Source organism: Phaseolus vulgaris, chromosome 1, assembly GCF_000499845.2.
Source record: "Phaseolus vulgaris cultivar G19833 chromosome 1, P. vulgaris v2.0, whole genome shotgun sequence".
Lineage (NCBI taxonomy): Eukaryota > Viridiplantae > Streptophyta > Magnoliopsida > Fabales > Fabaceae > Phaseolus > Phaseolus vulgaris.
The window spans coordinates 4,244,924-4,263,050 of NC_023759.2; positions in this window are offsets into that span (position 1 = coordinate 4,244,924).

Consider the following 18,127-nt stretch of genomic DNA (forward strand, 5'->3'; position numbering starts at 1 on the left):
TTTCATTATTTTAGAAACATAAGCACTTACTAAATATTTGTAAGATATTTAACAATAGATTTGTATTGTCTAGAATGAAGCGATCATGTGTGTCGATATTTAGTATCAACCAAATCACACAAGTATAATTATTAAATATATGTATTAATTGATAAATAAATTAGATAAACAACGAAAGGATTCATCGTATACTATAAATAGATACTACATTTAATATAAAATACGTTATTATTGTAGCATTTGCACCTAGATACCGAACACTTATTTGAGCGTTTGAAAAATCTTTTACAAATATCCTTTCGACCTATAGTCAAACTTGAACGACTGAAAAGACCAAAAAGAGAAGAATGAGAACAATCAAATGAGAAGATTCAATCATTCAATTGATAAATACTACTACCTAGTCCATCAAACAAGAACAAAATTAAACTACATTTTTCATCTGCGATGGGAAGAATACTAATTTCACATATTTAAAATATATAATAAAAAATTTAAGCCTAACATTTTTCAAGCCTCGTAAAGAAAACAAATCAAGATTTTAATTTATAAATATTTGTTAATGATTGAAATTTGCTACCAATTTTGACATCTTATACTAAATTTTAAGTATTTATCAACATCTACCAACTACTTAATACGTTATGGAATGTTTTTTTTATGGTTTGACGTTGATAGTCACTTTATAATCACTACATATATTTCATACATGTAATTAAGATGCTATTGTTTATAAGTTTTGTTATAGAATATTTTTGGTAGTTGAGATGCTATTGTTCATATTATTTTTTATTATAGAATATTTTTTGTAGTTTGAGATTGTCTTAGATAGTCTCAGTTGATAAATTAGAACTTTATTAATGGAATGTCTCCCATAATTTGAAATATCTTCGAGTTAATGTCAATAAATATATTTCATATATAGTAGAATTTTCTTACAATGTTTTGTCATTAAAATGATACGGTTTAATAGTAAAATTTTGAAGATAGTTATTATATATTATATTTATTTAGGGTTTAGGTATATATCATAATCTCACGGTCTTTTTCTTATTTAATTTATTCATACCATGCATCTCGCTATCGTTACAACTTGTACACTGCAATATTTATTGAAATGAATTTAGAATTTTCATTTCACACATAAGAAAATAACGAAAAACATAAAAGTACAATTTTTTTTTTTTACTTTTTGTGAAATTAATTATCTGAGTTTCGTCATTCTCCATCTCTCCAGAAAACAAATGAATGTAACGTTGGAAATGGTTATCTTTAGTCACTTCCAAACTATGATACTTTTGTTTGGATCGAACAGAGGGAAGAAGGAGGTTGAAAAGAGGTTTCAATCAGCACATTCTTTCTTCTCACCGTTGTTGTTGTTATCATGGTCACAATCCTGAAACGTCATATCTCAATCACAAACCCAAGATTGATGCAAATCGTGGGAAGTTTCAGAACAACTTGCATACCAAGGACACAACACAAGGATGAATAAGGATTCTACAGATTCAAATAAATTCTCACCTATTTTATTTTATTCTCAATCTACTTTCAGAATGTAAATACTACTCCCAAATATGCACTGGGTTTTTTACTCGAGGAAAGAATACATTTTACTATTTTTTTATATTTTTTAAATTATACTAAGATCCCATTTGCTTAAAAATTATATATATAACTTTTTATTTATTTCTACTACAAGAAATAATGAAATCTAAAATATGTAATGTATAATTTATTAGTGTCGAATTTTGAAGATCAATTTTTAGCATTTACTAAATCGACGTTATTTATTAACGTGTTTTTAGATTAATTTTTAAGTAAAGTAATTTAGAGTCAATACTATTATGTTTTTTATTTTAAATTTAATTTCATTTAGGATCAGTTTAGTTGCTTTTAAAAGAAATATACTTTAAATATTAATTTAATTGGTGTTGGTGTGACTGACACTAGTGACATTAATTTTAAAAGAAAATTCTTGTGTAACATCTCCATCTTCAACAAAAAAAAAAAAATTGTAGTGGATGAAAGATGATTTGAATGAAGGAGATGAATGTGAATGAAGAAGACGAGTGTCCATAAAGGAAATGAGTGTGGAAGAAATAGATGAATGTGAATGAGTGTGAGGGGAAATAGAAAAGTGAGAGAAGAAAATAGTGAGATGATTTGTCATCTTTAAATATGAGTTTTTTCATTAAAAATAATGTACAATTAGTTTTGTTCTCACGAATACTCACATATCCATAGCTGATGAGCATATATTTATTCACAGACTAGTCTTATTCATAGATTATTGGACTATAATAATAAATGAATCAATTGTTTTAATTAATATTCTTATAATTGGGTTTCTTTGGGCCTTAGCTATTATTATTGTTAATTTTGTGTTTTTAAAGTAAATTATTCGGAGGAAGCATCTACCTCTGTGAATGGGCCAAATATGCAAAAGTCCAAATTGCTTCTTGAACCAAAACAGGAAAAAAGAATTTGAGGAGAAGAAAGAGAAAATAAAATCTACAATATCTAAAAAATAGAATTGGAAACAAATCTTCTGCAAAATACAATAATTCTGGAAAGATGGAAACTTGGAAACTGTTAACAAAATATAAACTACAATATTTTCCCAAGATCCTTGGAGTAGAAAAACCTATAAAAGTACACAAGCATCAAAGAGAAAAGGGAGAGCTTGATAGGGTTTTCTTAGTTTTTTTTCTTCTTTGTAATTCTTTTGTTTTGCCTCCGCATGGAAGGCTAAACATTTTTGGTTGATTCTTTTGTAATCTCCCATTGAGTTCTGAGGTTTTGTTCAATAAAAGTTTCATTTTTCAATCATTTATAGCAGTTGTTTTTATTGTCTAATCTTCTGGAAAACTAGTTTTTGTGAGAGGTTATACTTGAACGCATGATTGAAGTCTTCCTTATCTTAAACTTTGGTTTCTTAGTTAGCTCGCATTGTTCTAATTAATTTCTTGGACGCATGATTCAAGAGAGAGGAGATATGCATTCCCATGGAGTATACGCACGGAACAAAGTGGGTATTGATTAAATTAGTAGACGCATGTTTTACTGGTGAGTTCCAGTTGAATCAGATCTGTTCAATCTGGTTTAGCTCTGTTGGAGGATTGAGAAAGGATTAATCTTTAGAGAACCTGTGAAGAATTCAATAGTGGAAGAACTTGGGATCAACTGCTTTTTATTTGTTATTTTAATTTTTTTTATATTTTTCTGCACAACTATCTAAACCCCTTTTTATTATTATTGTTATTGCTAACTTTTATTGTTGGCACATAGATTCTAAACATTGATTTACTGATTATTGGATTTGTTTGGGAGACGACTTGGGGTCATCTGATCACAATTATACTATCTATCATCTCTCTAGTGTTAGACAAGTCTACACTAAAATCATATTAATTTGACAGCAAAACGACAACTATCAATAACATATAGATTCATGTCATCTTAGTTAATATTGATATTGATAAATATTAAAGATATATTATAATAGTATCGGCTTAATCGATATTAACTTAAGTAAATAATAAAATAAATAACATTAGTTTTAATTTAACCGATGCTAACTTAAATAATTATAAATACTAAAAAATATTAGTATTTGTGCTAACCTTGTTTATTTTTAATATTTATTTCAGTTAAAATCAGACTCTATTATTGTAATAAATGTTTACTTTACCGACATATATGTTATACATAATAGAAAAATTAAATTTAAAAAACGTAGTGAGTTTTGTCACCCAAACAACAATTCATTGTTGGAGCAGTGAAGAAATCATATCATTTTTTTCTCTTCTAGAATGAATGTCGCTCAAGCACTTGAGAGTGAGTACTTTAATGGCTTCATGATGTGGTAGGTTATATTTGAATACTATTTTTGTCTTATTTTAAAGTCGAGTTTTGTGAATTGTCTCTTCTTTTGTATGAGTTTTAAAAGAACATCATTTACAACTCTTAAAGCAAAAATACAATATCCTAAACATATTTTGATTATGCGCTTAAAACATTATAAGCCTAGTGCTTGGAATATATGAACCAGAACAAGTTGAGTGTTTGAAATATGTGAAGTAGTTGTGTTTGATTAACACTGATCATATTACAAATGCATATATATTGTTTGACATATGATAGGATCAAGTTCCATCTAATAAGCAAATTGAAGATCACTCAAATTATAAGTAGAGACCAAGACTTCAAGCTGATACACATGAAGAACATTTAAAAGCTTAAGTATGAAGATACATAAAATGTCTTCTACGTTTGTTCTAGGAAGATTCGTGCCAAGCAACAACGTTCAAAAATACATGGATATGTGAGTTAAAGCTAAATTGACCACCAACTTCCCTGACACGACTAATTTTAACTCTAACTCGATCGTCTATCTTGCACAATATTCACTTTTGACTAATGTTTGGTGTAAAAGGATGTGATATGAAGGAAGATAAGTACTACCAACTATTAAAGATGTGGCGTCAAAAAGATAAGAGAATTTAATGCTCCATGTCATGCTTTTAATGTTTCTCAACATAAGACCTCACGAGAGGATGACAAAAGAAGAAAGAAAACAATGAAGAGAGTTCCAAGCAACGATACTTTTCTAAAGCCTATAAGAATACATGTTTTGAAGAAAAAGAAGACAAGAAAGTGAATCATATTTTGCAAGTGTTGAAACTCTACTGATTTTTTTTGTGTGCTCTAAAGCTTTGTAAAAACAATGTTTGTGTTCATTCCTGCCTACTAGTAGATAGAGCTTAAACTTTATATACATTGAAAGACGTTGCCCTCTCTAGAGAGTAGAAACTAGTGATATGTTGATCATTCAAACCTTGTAACTAGGTTGAGCCAATAGTGACTAATGTCAAGAATACTCATTCATGAGCTAGGAATTGCTAGTGTAAAAAATACTCAGTGTTAACCAAAACTGACTTCATGAAAAAGTACTCAGATGTACTTCAAAATGATAGACTATTTAGTAGAACTTAACTGATTTGTGAATAATTAGACATATACAGTCTCTAACAATAGACGAACTAGTATAAAAATAATGAGTATTTTCTTTCCTTAATCTTTTACATTTCGTGTTATTATACTATTTGACTAACTAAAGAATCAAGGAACAATTAAACCTAATCATTCAAAATTTCATCAAATCTTTTATTTATATGCATATCACCTAATTTCATCAAATCTTTTATTTATATGCATATCACCTAAATAGACAACAATAAAAAAAAATTACAAAATGTTCAAAACAAAATTTAACCTATTTTGTGTTATTTCTTATTTTTCACAACAATTTGAGAATATAAGATGATTTTATAACACTGTAGTTTAAGTTATTTAAAGAATATAGTTTGGGTTGTTTAAAGACACCGTGTTGAAATTTTCTTGAGAAACATGCTTTAATATATACATATATTATTATCAAAATCAATAATAGTTTACTGTTTGTTTGTGTATAAAGATTAGAGTGTCATCTATACACATATAGATACGGGAAAGATCAAATTGCATCACTATAATTTTTGTGATATGTTATATCGCCAGTATCTTTTTTTTTTTTTAAAAAGGTGAATTTTGTCAATTTAACTATTAATTTATAATTATCTATGTCAAATTTGATTAAAAATAAATAATATAAAAACAAATTGATTTAATAATTTATATCTCAATTGTTAATATATAAGATAAACACTTAGAGTATTTTACTTGAGTAAGAATTGTACGGTCGTCACATATAATAACTATATTGTAATTAATTTTTTATTTTAACTAAATAAAATAAATATTCACTAATTTCAAAATTTTAATATTATTTTTAATCAATACTAAAAAAAATAGCATAAAACTATTATCTGAATTTTAAGGATGAAAATAAACATTTTCATATTAGTTATATGATCATGAACATATATTTTTTTATGTTTTATTTCAATATTACATTTTCATCGTTAAAATTATTCACTTTTCATTTTAACTAAAAAAAAGTTTAACTTTTTTAATTACCAAATAAATACTAACCAAACACAACATTTGTAAGTATAATACGTCTCAAATTTGATTTTTGAAAATTCAAAATTATACTTTGTTAGAAAGGTACTTATTTAAACATATTATATTATATATATATATATATATATATAAAAATAGATATAGATAGATAAATTGAGGGGAATGCCGACATTTTTTTTTGTATATGTCAATTATAAATCATTAAACACGCCAAAAGAAGTCAATTAGACAATTAGTAACTTTTACATATAAAAAATAATAATTTGTATTGTTTGAAGCTTTTGAAACAATTGAACTAGTGCATTTAGATAATATAAATTATTTAAAAAATATGTTTTTTTTCTAAATAGAAAAGTACTGCATCCACTACTCAAACTCTTTATATATATTTCAAATTGATCAATTGTAAATAACAACATTTATATGTACAATTTGAATACATTTATTTATATACTTTATAGAAGTTTTGAAGAGAAGAGACCATGTCATTGAAAGGAATTGAAGAAGAAGGAAAAGGACAATAAGCAAAGGACAACATAGAATGTAGGAAGAGAAGGGATATTGAAAGTAATTAAGAGATGAAGATATTTATTTGAAAAATACAAAAATATACCAAAATATCATTTAATCAAAGATATCATATATAGTTTATTTTAATGACCTTCTTCTGTTCTGACACTGGAAACTTTGGTCAATATTTATATAATAGAAAAGGTTTTTCCTGCAAAGTTTGTTCCAGGTTTCACTAGAACAATTGCTAGAATATGAAACTGACACCTTGGTGCTAATGAACCTTTCCAATGAAAAAATAAATGCTTTTGGAAAAGCCACCACCTTCACATGCAATATTAGATTTTCAAACTTTGATAATAATTAAAAATTAATTTTGGTGGATTCAGAAAACAAAGGTAAATTCTTTGTCATTTTCTGGGGATTTAATCTGTTTTGAAATTTAAAATGTTTTATGGAAATCACAATTTTGTGGCAAAAAAGGTGGAAAATGGTGGAAAAATTACAGGAATAAAAATATGTTTGTGATGTCTTTGTCTGACAAAAAAAGATATTAAATTAATCATCTTCTTTTTAATGCTTATGAATACTTGACCTATAAAGCAGACTATAGGAAATAACAATTAATAAGATAAGATGAGGTTATAAGGACCACAATCAAAGGAAAATGGTCCTCACATCACATGCATTTGATAAAGACTAACTAAATGCACCATCCTTTTAACCTAAGACCACCATGTACCACAAAGGACTAAAGGATAAGATAAGATAAAAATACATATTAATTCAACATCAAATTTAATACAATTAATTACACTTTATATTTTGAATTCTTATTTCTATTATTATGAATTAAAACTATACCGGTTAGGATGGGATGATATGATAATACTTGATATCGAAGATTACTGACTAACTACCTTAAATACATCAAAATATAAAAATATATATACAATAAATAAAATAATTTAGTTGTTAAAATGATACATTAAATATGATATAGTTATTTTTTTTTACAAATATTAAGTGTGTTTGGTTATTTATTTTAAGATATATATAGTGAAATTATCTTTAAATGGACATGTACTTAAAATAGTATTCTTTATTATGAGTTATTATATGTTCATAAACTTAAGCCAACTACATGAGATTATTCTGCCTAGTCAAGGAGACTAGTATATTTAAGAATATATGAAAAATAAGATTATATTGTTTAATATAGTTTTACTCAACTTAAACAAAATTGTCTCTATTATCAAAATTCAGTAAACTAAACTATTAAAAATGAAACTAATTATAATTTATTTAATCTTGTCATTTCAAAAGTGTATTCACACTACTTTAAATATGAGCATCTCATATTCAACGAATAGGATTAAGGATAGTAATTTTTTAATATGAAATCAAAGTTAAATAATATACCTAAAATATAATTAAGTCTTCTCTATAATAAAATTATTAAATAGTAATTAATTTAGAGATAAAAAATATATATTAACTAATTTAAACAAGAAATAATTAATCATTATATTAACTAAGTTATGTTTTGACTATTAATTACTTTAAAGATTTTAAATTAATTTTTAATTATAAATTAGTGATTAATTTTGAATCTAAAATAGTTAGTGGTTAAAACTTTGGTTGCTAATGTTAGATATTAATTTAGAAACTATTTTATAATTTTTTATTAATAATAGAAACAACTTTAGATCTCAATATTTTTTAGTTTATAAAATAGTATTTCACTTGGTCAATTTAGTAATTAATTTTTTTTCTATAAAATTAATTATTATTTAATAATTTTCTTTTAGTGTTTTTTGGAAATAAAAATGTCTTAAAAATAGATTTTGAGAGTAAATAAACCTTATAATGCCCGTAAAATAAGATTTTTACATGATTATCTTGAGTATGAGACTATATATTTATAAATTATTCAATAACAATTCGATAGTAGATAATATGATAAATTCAAAAAATCTCACTAGGATAAACTTTAATGACATATTAAAAAGTAAATTTGAAACCTAACTCAACTTTACAAAGTGAATTTTTAAAGTTAGGTCAACACTTGTTTATATACTATAATTTAACTTTATTTTATTTTTTTACATTTTAATTTTTTGTATTGTCTTTCATATCTAGATAGTCACATTAAGCTATTGGAGATGAAACACTAAGATTGTAGGATTCGTGCTTTGAAGGGTTTGTATGAGATTTAGCTTTGACATCATACTTATTTTATTAACGAATTGATTAATGAATTGAACACATTGTAGAAACTTGGATTGTATATAACAAGTGTTCCTTTAGAAGTTTTTTATACAACCTTAATCATGTACCTAATATAGATGGATAACAATGAATGCATATAATATGTAAATGGATTACAGCACCACAAGTGTTTTAATATAAATATATTTATTATTTTTCGATAAAAAAAATATCGTTAAATTTGACCATGAATTATGAAATGAGGTATTGTACATGCATAAATAGAACGTTGCCTATTTTATAATGCTATATCGAACTTATGACTTGTTTGGTCCATATACCCAATGATTCAAGTTTTGTGCATGTTCTTTTATAGAGATGCACAATTTCTGGGTAACAATTTGGACAATTCACTACAAGAACAAATAGTTTTAGCGTCGGCCAAAAACTGACACAAAATAAGAAAAGTTAACATTAAAGCGTGATTAATGTCAGTCTTGCATCAGCTAAAAAAACCCATGCTCCATGTCTAAAAGTTATTGAATCTTGTGTCGGTGTATGGAGGGGACGCTAGTAACGTCGACCTAACAAAAGCAAATTGGATGATTAATATTTAATAATATAATGATAGGGTTGACCAGACTAACATTAAATAAACAAAAAAAAAGATAACCTTAGTGTCACATAAGTAAACACTTTAAGTAAATAAAACATTTTAATTAAAGGGTTTGTGTCGGTCTAATTGACGCTAATTGGTAGAAAAAAATTGACAACATCAGTTAAGTTGACACCATGAGTGATGAAAAAACAATTAGTTTAAAAGCATATCTAATTCGCTTTTTAAATTTTGAAACCTATCTATATCAATTATAAGTTTAAACCCAATATCATTCTAAATACAATGTCAATTCTTATTCAAAATTCAAATCCACTTGCAATTTCAATTGTAATTTCATATCCAAATTCAATATAAGATGTAATTCCAAATTCAATTATAACATCAACCAATCAATTATTTAGTTTATAACTCCAATTCTAAAGAAAACATTTTAACAAATTTAATATCCCTAACTATTTTTTTTTAGTTCCTAAATTATTCAAAAAGGATTTATGTATGCAAAGAAAAAAATTGATATATCTTAAGAGTAGTTTCTCTCTATACTTTTTGATTATTTGACATAAACACCATGTACACTTTCATTATGTAACAAGTAAGTTTTAAAAATATTACTAGTATAAGAGGAAAATTTACCATAATAATATAATTTTGAAAGTATTATTACATCAAACAAATTGATATTGATTATAAGATTGGGTAAGTTGTGTTTGATAAGCATTACTTCATAATAAAAGTTTTTTAAGTATAAAAGTTGTAATTCAAAACCTACATCATAATAATAAAATTTTGAGTATTAGAAGTTATTAAACCAAATAGATTTTGTAAGTCTATATTCCCTTCTCCATGATGATGATGATCTAATATTTTATTTTGCCTTGAAGCATTTAAATATGAAATGACATGTATCCACAATGTGAAGCTACTACGTGACCTTGGTGTGGTAGCATGTGTGATGCAAGTGGCTTTCACATGGGTCCACAAAATCCTCTAATCATAAGTTAGGCAAATGGTGACACTATACCATTCACCAAAGTCCAATGCCATATAATAAATTCGTCTATAAAGTTCCCCATGCCAAAACCATCACTTCTTTTCCTCTTTCTTCAACCATAATTTAGTGCAACAACTCCAAAAGTGTCGTTAATAGCTACCATAATTGCGGACAATGCTCGTTAATTATGTCCAAACCTCAGCTAAAACCTTGCAATAAAGGTCTTAAAACCACTTTTCTCTTTTATTTCTTTAAGGTTTCACTTCACTCTTTAGTTTAGGCATTATAGTTTTCTCATTTCAATCTCATCCAATTGAATCATTAAAGTGTCATAAATATGTGGTTTTAAAATTTTATTTTTTAATAAATTTTTTTTTCATAATAACAGATTATTGTTATTATTTAAAGTATTAGTTTAGTTGAAATCTCAAATTTTATAATAATATCTAACATAAAAGTTTTTATAAAAACATCTCTCATTTTAATTTTACAAATTTGATCTTTTAAGATATAATTTGCGATTTTAATTCCTATATGAAGCTTACATTTTAGATCCAATTAATTATGCAAGATTCAAATCACATACTTATATAACTAATCCGAAGAATTTAAATTTGAAGATTTAAAATCACACCATTATGATACTAAAGAGACCAAAATATTTTCTTTTATAATCATGTTAATTTCTCAAACGAAGAAAATATTAAATAACTTTCTAGTGTTAAATAAACTTATGATAAATTACTTACCCTTATTTTAATTAGTTATATATGGACAGTGTGTTTATGACACTCAAATTAGTTAAAAATAAGTGAAACAGTAAATATATAATCGATATGACTCTTTAAGTAGTTTGTTTAGTAGCCTGATTAATTATCTAAATATTTATTAGCACGTAACCCAAATGTTCTAGTTTTTTACAAATTTTGTTACCAAGGTGTTTTCGACTTTTTTTTTTTTTAAGTTTCCTTTAATTCAAGTACCAACATATTCAAGTAACAAAAACAAGTGTTCAAGTTTAATTTTGTTTGGTGACATAAAGTATTGTTGAACCGAGAATATTAATAATTCAAAATACAAAAGTTCTGATAAGAAACTAATATACTTAAACAAGTGTTATTTGAAACAAATACATATAATAATTGAAAAAGTAATCTCTACAAAAGAATCTGGTTGACTATTTTGAGTGAGATTTTTTTTCTCAATTATATATATTTTTTTTCTATTCACAAAATTTAAACTCAAACTTATATTTTGAAATTTTGAAGTATTAGATTCTAAATTTGGTAGAAAAATCTTGGTAGCTAATTAGATATCAGTTTAGAAACTATTTAACAATAATGTAAACTGATTTAGAAACTAAATATTTTTTTAATTTTTAAAATGCTCTCTAATTTAGTCATTGTAGTAATTAATTATTTTATGTTTAAAATTTGTTTATATTTCATGATTTTTTTAGTTATTGATTATAATTTGATATTTAGAGAAGGTGATTATGTATGTAAAGTATTGTATGAGATTGATGCAACTTAAGGGGGTTTTGTCTAATCATATGCGCATGTGTGGGTAAGGGGAAATGATGGGGTGAGATTAGGCGTGGGCAAAAGGCTATCACAAATAAATAATGGTGGGTTTGAAGGAGGGTCCCAATACTTGATAATGGTTGGGGTGTGGAGGGTCTTTTAGTTGGCAAATTGACCCTTTTAGGGGACCATGTGCCCCCCTTTATGCCCCACTTCTTTCCCTTCACATTTTAGAATCACTTCCTCATTTTTGGGTCAAGGTTCTGTTTGGCTTCACCATTTTATCAAGCTTTCAAGAAGCTCTTCTTCAAAAACCCTATCTAACATCACTACCTTTTCCCCCACTCACACTATCACTTCCACCCCTTCAACACCAATTAGGGTTACACAAATGCCATGTTTTCTAACACATGCTTCCCATCATGCACAAAATTATGTTACAATAACAATAATAATAATGATGTCAATGCCATTTTGTGCTTTTTTTTTTCTTTTTCTGTTGGAGAGGACGAGAACCTATGATGATCATGGCAAGTCCTATGTATCATGATGCAAAGGTATAAAAGAGAGCATCATTGCATTTTTGTAAATCGAAAAATATCATCATTACTTAATTACCGATTTCATATTTTTGTGAATAGAGTAATCATTAAATAGCCCAAGAATAATATAAGTTTTTTAAAAGTTATGTTGATGCTATATATATATTTCTATGGTCTTTTGCAGTGTATGTGTGTGTTGGTGATGGGTTAAAATTGAATTAACAAAGAAAGCCCTTAATTACCAATTCAATTTTTCTAAATGAAATTCATATATTGGTTGAATCTCATTGTTGATGCAAAGATTTTGTTGGTTTGTGAAGAATTAACTTATAATAAGTATTAAGATGAAAACAGTTCAGTTAATGTGTTTAAGAGTTTAAGAGTATAACTCATTTGAATAAGATGAATTATAAATATTTAATTATTTAATTTAAAAAATTTATAAATTGAAAAATTGAACTATTCAAACTATATTTCATAAAACTCTAAAATATATTTTCTATGCATTCTCTCTAAAAGTATGAAAAATTTGGTTATTCTTTTTTAGATGGGAGTTCAGCTTAGAGATCCTGTAGAAAATATAACATTTTGTCTGATTTTCTCCAAAATCAAACAAAAAATATATGAAAAATTATTTTAAATTACTTATTTTTTAGAACCAAGAAAATATTTATGGATTTATTTATTTCGACCCAACAAAATTTGAGTTTGCTATTTGGCATATTCATTCATAATTGAAACCAATGTTTACATAATTTTTTTTAAAAACGATTTTTTGTGTGTTAAATGCTTTTTAGTGTTAAAGTTATAATATTTTTTTAAGTATTTAAATGAAAGGTTACATTATTAACATCGTTCAGGCAATAAGATTCTGTCAAATACTATAACATGCTTACAAATCACATAATAAACAAATAGTATACGGATGAATACTCCTGAAATATTCCTGTTTTAATTAATTTTATTTTTTATTGAAAAAAAATATAATAAACAAATATAATGTGAATTACATGTAAGATTGTAGATTGTTGCACATCAACTTTATTTAGAAATAAACTTATATAATATTTATTGTATATTTGAATTATATTTTTTAAAATTAAAGTGATGCGATAGACCGTATACTTATTTTAAATAATTTATTAATTAAAATAAATTTAAATAAAAGAATGTAAAATAAAATGACGTGTGTGTTTATACATATATCTAAACTTTATTTAAGTGTGTCAAAATAACGTAAAACTATTAATAAAAAAAATCAAATTTTTAAATACGTATTTTAATTAATAGGCCATAGATAAAATATGACATGTTTGGTCATACATATATCTGAATGACTTTTTAATATTTAAATGCACTATAAACTACACAGTTATATTAAAAGAATCAGTACAATTTTTTTTAAAAGAATCGGTACAAAAATTTTAAATAAAAAAAGTTGTGCATGCAAGCATACATATATATATTTAACTAATAAAATAATATATAAAAGTATTAAACAATACCTATTTAAAATGTAAAGAAGATCTAAATATTAATGAAAACATTTATAATATTTATATAGTTTGTAGAATGAATTGAAGTAAACAAAATGAAGGGTATGAAATTGGATATACCTGATGCAATCCAAAATTTAGGCCATAGCAAAATTTTAAACAACCTCATAAACAAAGAAAATGTTAATTTGATATCAATTTATAATTATAATTTGATTAATATAATTTTAAAATTATTTTATTTTAATAAATATTGCTCAATTATTATAATTTAATGTAAAATTTAGAGTTTAGTTGTTTAAGAAATATATTAAAACATACTTGATAAACAAATAAATAAACTAGCATACATTTTGATTCACTCAACATTTTCTATGACTACAACAGGAGCAAGTATTCACGGTTAGTAGGAGGATAACCAAATTGTCCAAAATATAGTGGTGCAAAGAGCAATACGCTTATAGTGAGATGTTGTTATTCTCCTTTTTATTTGTCCTCCTCTCTAGTGGTTGCCCTTTTTTCTTATTACGTTTTTCAATTATCAAAACATTCTTTCTTTCTTATGTTTTTCAATTTTATCTTTTTTTTATTCTCTTTTCAGTATTTTAAATTATATATATATATATATATATATATATATATTAAAACTAATGCTATTTTATTTTAATAAAAAAAATTTCACGAACAAACTTTAATTTCTTTGATCAAATTGACTATTGATAATTGTGTTCAGTTTCATTTATGATCAAGTTAATCTCGTCTAATCCAAGTTATTTCACTCTAATCCAACCCAAGAATTTCTCTTATATTTAGGTTATGAACAAATTATATGGCTTGAATTAATTTAGACAAACTTATTATGAATTGACTTGCTTCAAGTCTTGAATTGATTTTTGTAAGATTGTGTTATTTTTTTTTATTAGTTTGATCCTTGAAAATGACAACTTTAAAGGAACAAAAATATTAACCCAACATAATACAACCTCTTTAAGAGTGGGTTTAGTTGAATTGTTTAACATAAAAAAATGTCAACCTGGTATTTTTTTAGTGGGTTGGGTAATGGGTTTGCCGAGATCTTACCCAACTCACGAACACACATGCATGTTGGACCACCTCACATATATCTAATCACTAATCACACGCTCAAAATGTTCATTTATTGGCATGATCAACTAAAAATAACTAAATTAGAATATATAAGTGGAGGTGCAAACATTATCTTAGAAGTCGATTATACATTATCATTAAACAAAAAAATGGTTAAAACCTATGTTTAAAATAATAATATACAAATAAACATGTTTTAAGACAAAAAATAAAATATTATCTAAGGACTCAACATTATCTAAGTACGAAACACATCATCTATACCTTAAAAAAACATAGAAAACATAAATTTAGTAGGGTTAAGTATAATTATAAGTATATATGTGTTATATTGTATAACGTTCTATCTTGTCTTCTCAAACATTTACGAAAATGAATTCATTTTCAAGAGAATATGTTGGATGAATTCATTTTCAAGAGAATATGTTGGATTAAAGATAGTAAAAAAACACTTTAAAAAAATAAAATAGAGAAAGAAACATATATTTTTTCCTACATATCAATGCATTTGCAAAGTAAAGACAACCTACCTAATACAACACGACAAACAAACTATATTATCATATAAAAAAATGTTAGTTAATAAGTGCATTGAATGTCATTTACTATGATGATTTTCTCTATCATTATCAACTTTCATGCTTAATGCACTCTCTAAATGATACATTCAACATCTTTGAATGAGTACCTTTTTAAGAGTGTATATGTATAAGGCAAGTTCGTTTTTTGTCAAAACAATTTTTTTATATTATATATCTATAAAATAAAAATGTCTGCAACATTCTTATTTAATGTAATTTTAAATAACTTATAAATTATTATTACATACATATTTTTATTTAAAAAAATATTAATTATTACTTTTGAAAAAAAAAAAAATTAAAATACCAATAAAATTTACAACTTCAATTTAAATAAAATACACTAAAGTGTATAATTTTTTTACATTTTATTTAAACGAAGTTGTTAAACCAATTGACGACTTCAATTAAAAAAATAAAAATTAACATATTAATAGGTTTAATTAATGTTGTATATACCAGAGAATTTGTTTATTAAATTATACTAGTTTTGTTTCTAATATGGATCGTTTGGAAATAAAAGAATTTGTTTGTTTTTCAAAATGGAAATGTAAATGCTAAAGAGGCATTATATGTGGAATAGTTGAAGGTATGAAACCCCATGATTTGTGTTAAAAATACTAAATTATGAGGGGAGAGCTTAGGATTAACTGTCCAAACATTCCATGTATCACAGAAACATTGATTTCTACATATGATTATGGCAGAGTGAATGGGGTCAGATGTAGAAGCTAAGCGATACAAGCACATTGCATGAGAGAAACTTTGGTTGCACAAAGGTGTTGAACAATTAAGTAACTAGAAAATAGTTTTGATGAGAGCATGGAGATTCTGCAGATTGGTTTCAACTTTTGTTAGTGTGCTTCCTGCATCTAGTATAAGAAATGGGAGAAGGGATATTCTCATGCTTCGTGTTTATTTTTGCTGCTGAGTGTGCATTGCATCCACAAATACTGTATATATCTTTTATTTGTAAAATGGTTACTGAACCCCAAATTCAACATTTAATTCAATTATTTTTTACCGATTTCAAAAAATGTTACAGTGTTCAAATTTGAATTTGCGAAGGACTCATAAATTGTGATGAAAAATAGATAAAAAAACACGCACAAAAGATAAAAAAAATCATGTGATTTAATTTTGATTGAGGTATGATCATAAAAATTTATTACTTTTAATGCCATTCTAAATGATATTACAATACTCAGTTTACCCAATTTATTACTTTTTATTAAATATATATATATATATAATACTAAAAAATTATTAAATAAAAATTAATTTTTGAAATAAACAATTAGTTAGTATATTGAATAAATTAGATACTATTTTATATACTACAAATTTATTGGTATTAAACTAGTTAATAAATTTATAAACTAATTTCTAAATTTATAAACTAGTTTCTAGATTTATATACAATTAGTTAATTGGTATTTAATTAGTTATAAAGTTTTAACTACTAATTTTAGAATATAGAGTAAGTGGTAGCTAAAATCTTTGTAACTAATTAAATACTAGCTTAAAAATTAATTTATAACTTTTTATTTTTAAAATAATTTCTATTTAATGATATTTTTAGTGATATATTACAAAAAAATATTAAATAAAAAGTAATTTCATAAACAAAAATAATTAATTTTTTTTAAATAAAAGGTTTCATGTTAGACATCACTATGCAACTTGACATTTTGGTTATACTGACACCTCAAGTAACAACAATCATTTGTCATCGCATGAAAAAAATATTATTAAAAAAGAAAAGAAAAAAAAAACAAAAATATGGTGGAACTGGATCAAAACCCATATATTAATAAAAATGATAAGTAGGTAGACTATACCTATTTATACAAATTCTAAGAATAGAATAGATGGTAACTATTATACCAATGAAAAGATGATCTATGAATAAATCATAAATTAGTCAACTTATCATCACATGCATTCCCTTCACGAAAAATATGAATAAGCATAAACTTGATTTTCCCATCGTAATTAAGACAAGTATTTTATCGATTACGAAGCATCAAAGGAACATTGGTCCTAATCGTAAACGCAACAGAAACCAAAGTAGAATCACATTCTAGTGAGACATTAGTAAGCCCCATCTTTTGAGCTTCCTCCATTTATCATATTAACTAGATTAAATTTTATTTTATAAAAAAAATATTAGTATTTAGATAATTTTTATTATTAACAAAAATTTATAAATTGATATTTATTATTATTATTATTATAATTTTTATAATAATTTAAGTAATGTATTGCAATGATATTTCAGTAGTTTGGTTCTTGAAAAGGATTTAATTTAATTTTAAATAAAATATTATAGTTTTTCTAATTTAACTGAGTTTACTTCACTGTTTTTTGAATTTAATTTAGTTTTTAGCATCCCAATTTCCAATGGGTATTCAAAGTGGGCAAGTTAGCAATAAAAGAGGATAATAAAACTTTCATAATTCTATCATTTGAATATGTTATATTTTATGACAATAAAATAGTGTTTAATTTTTTTTTCCC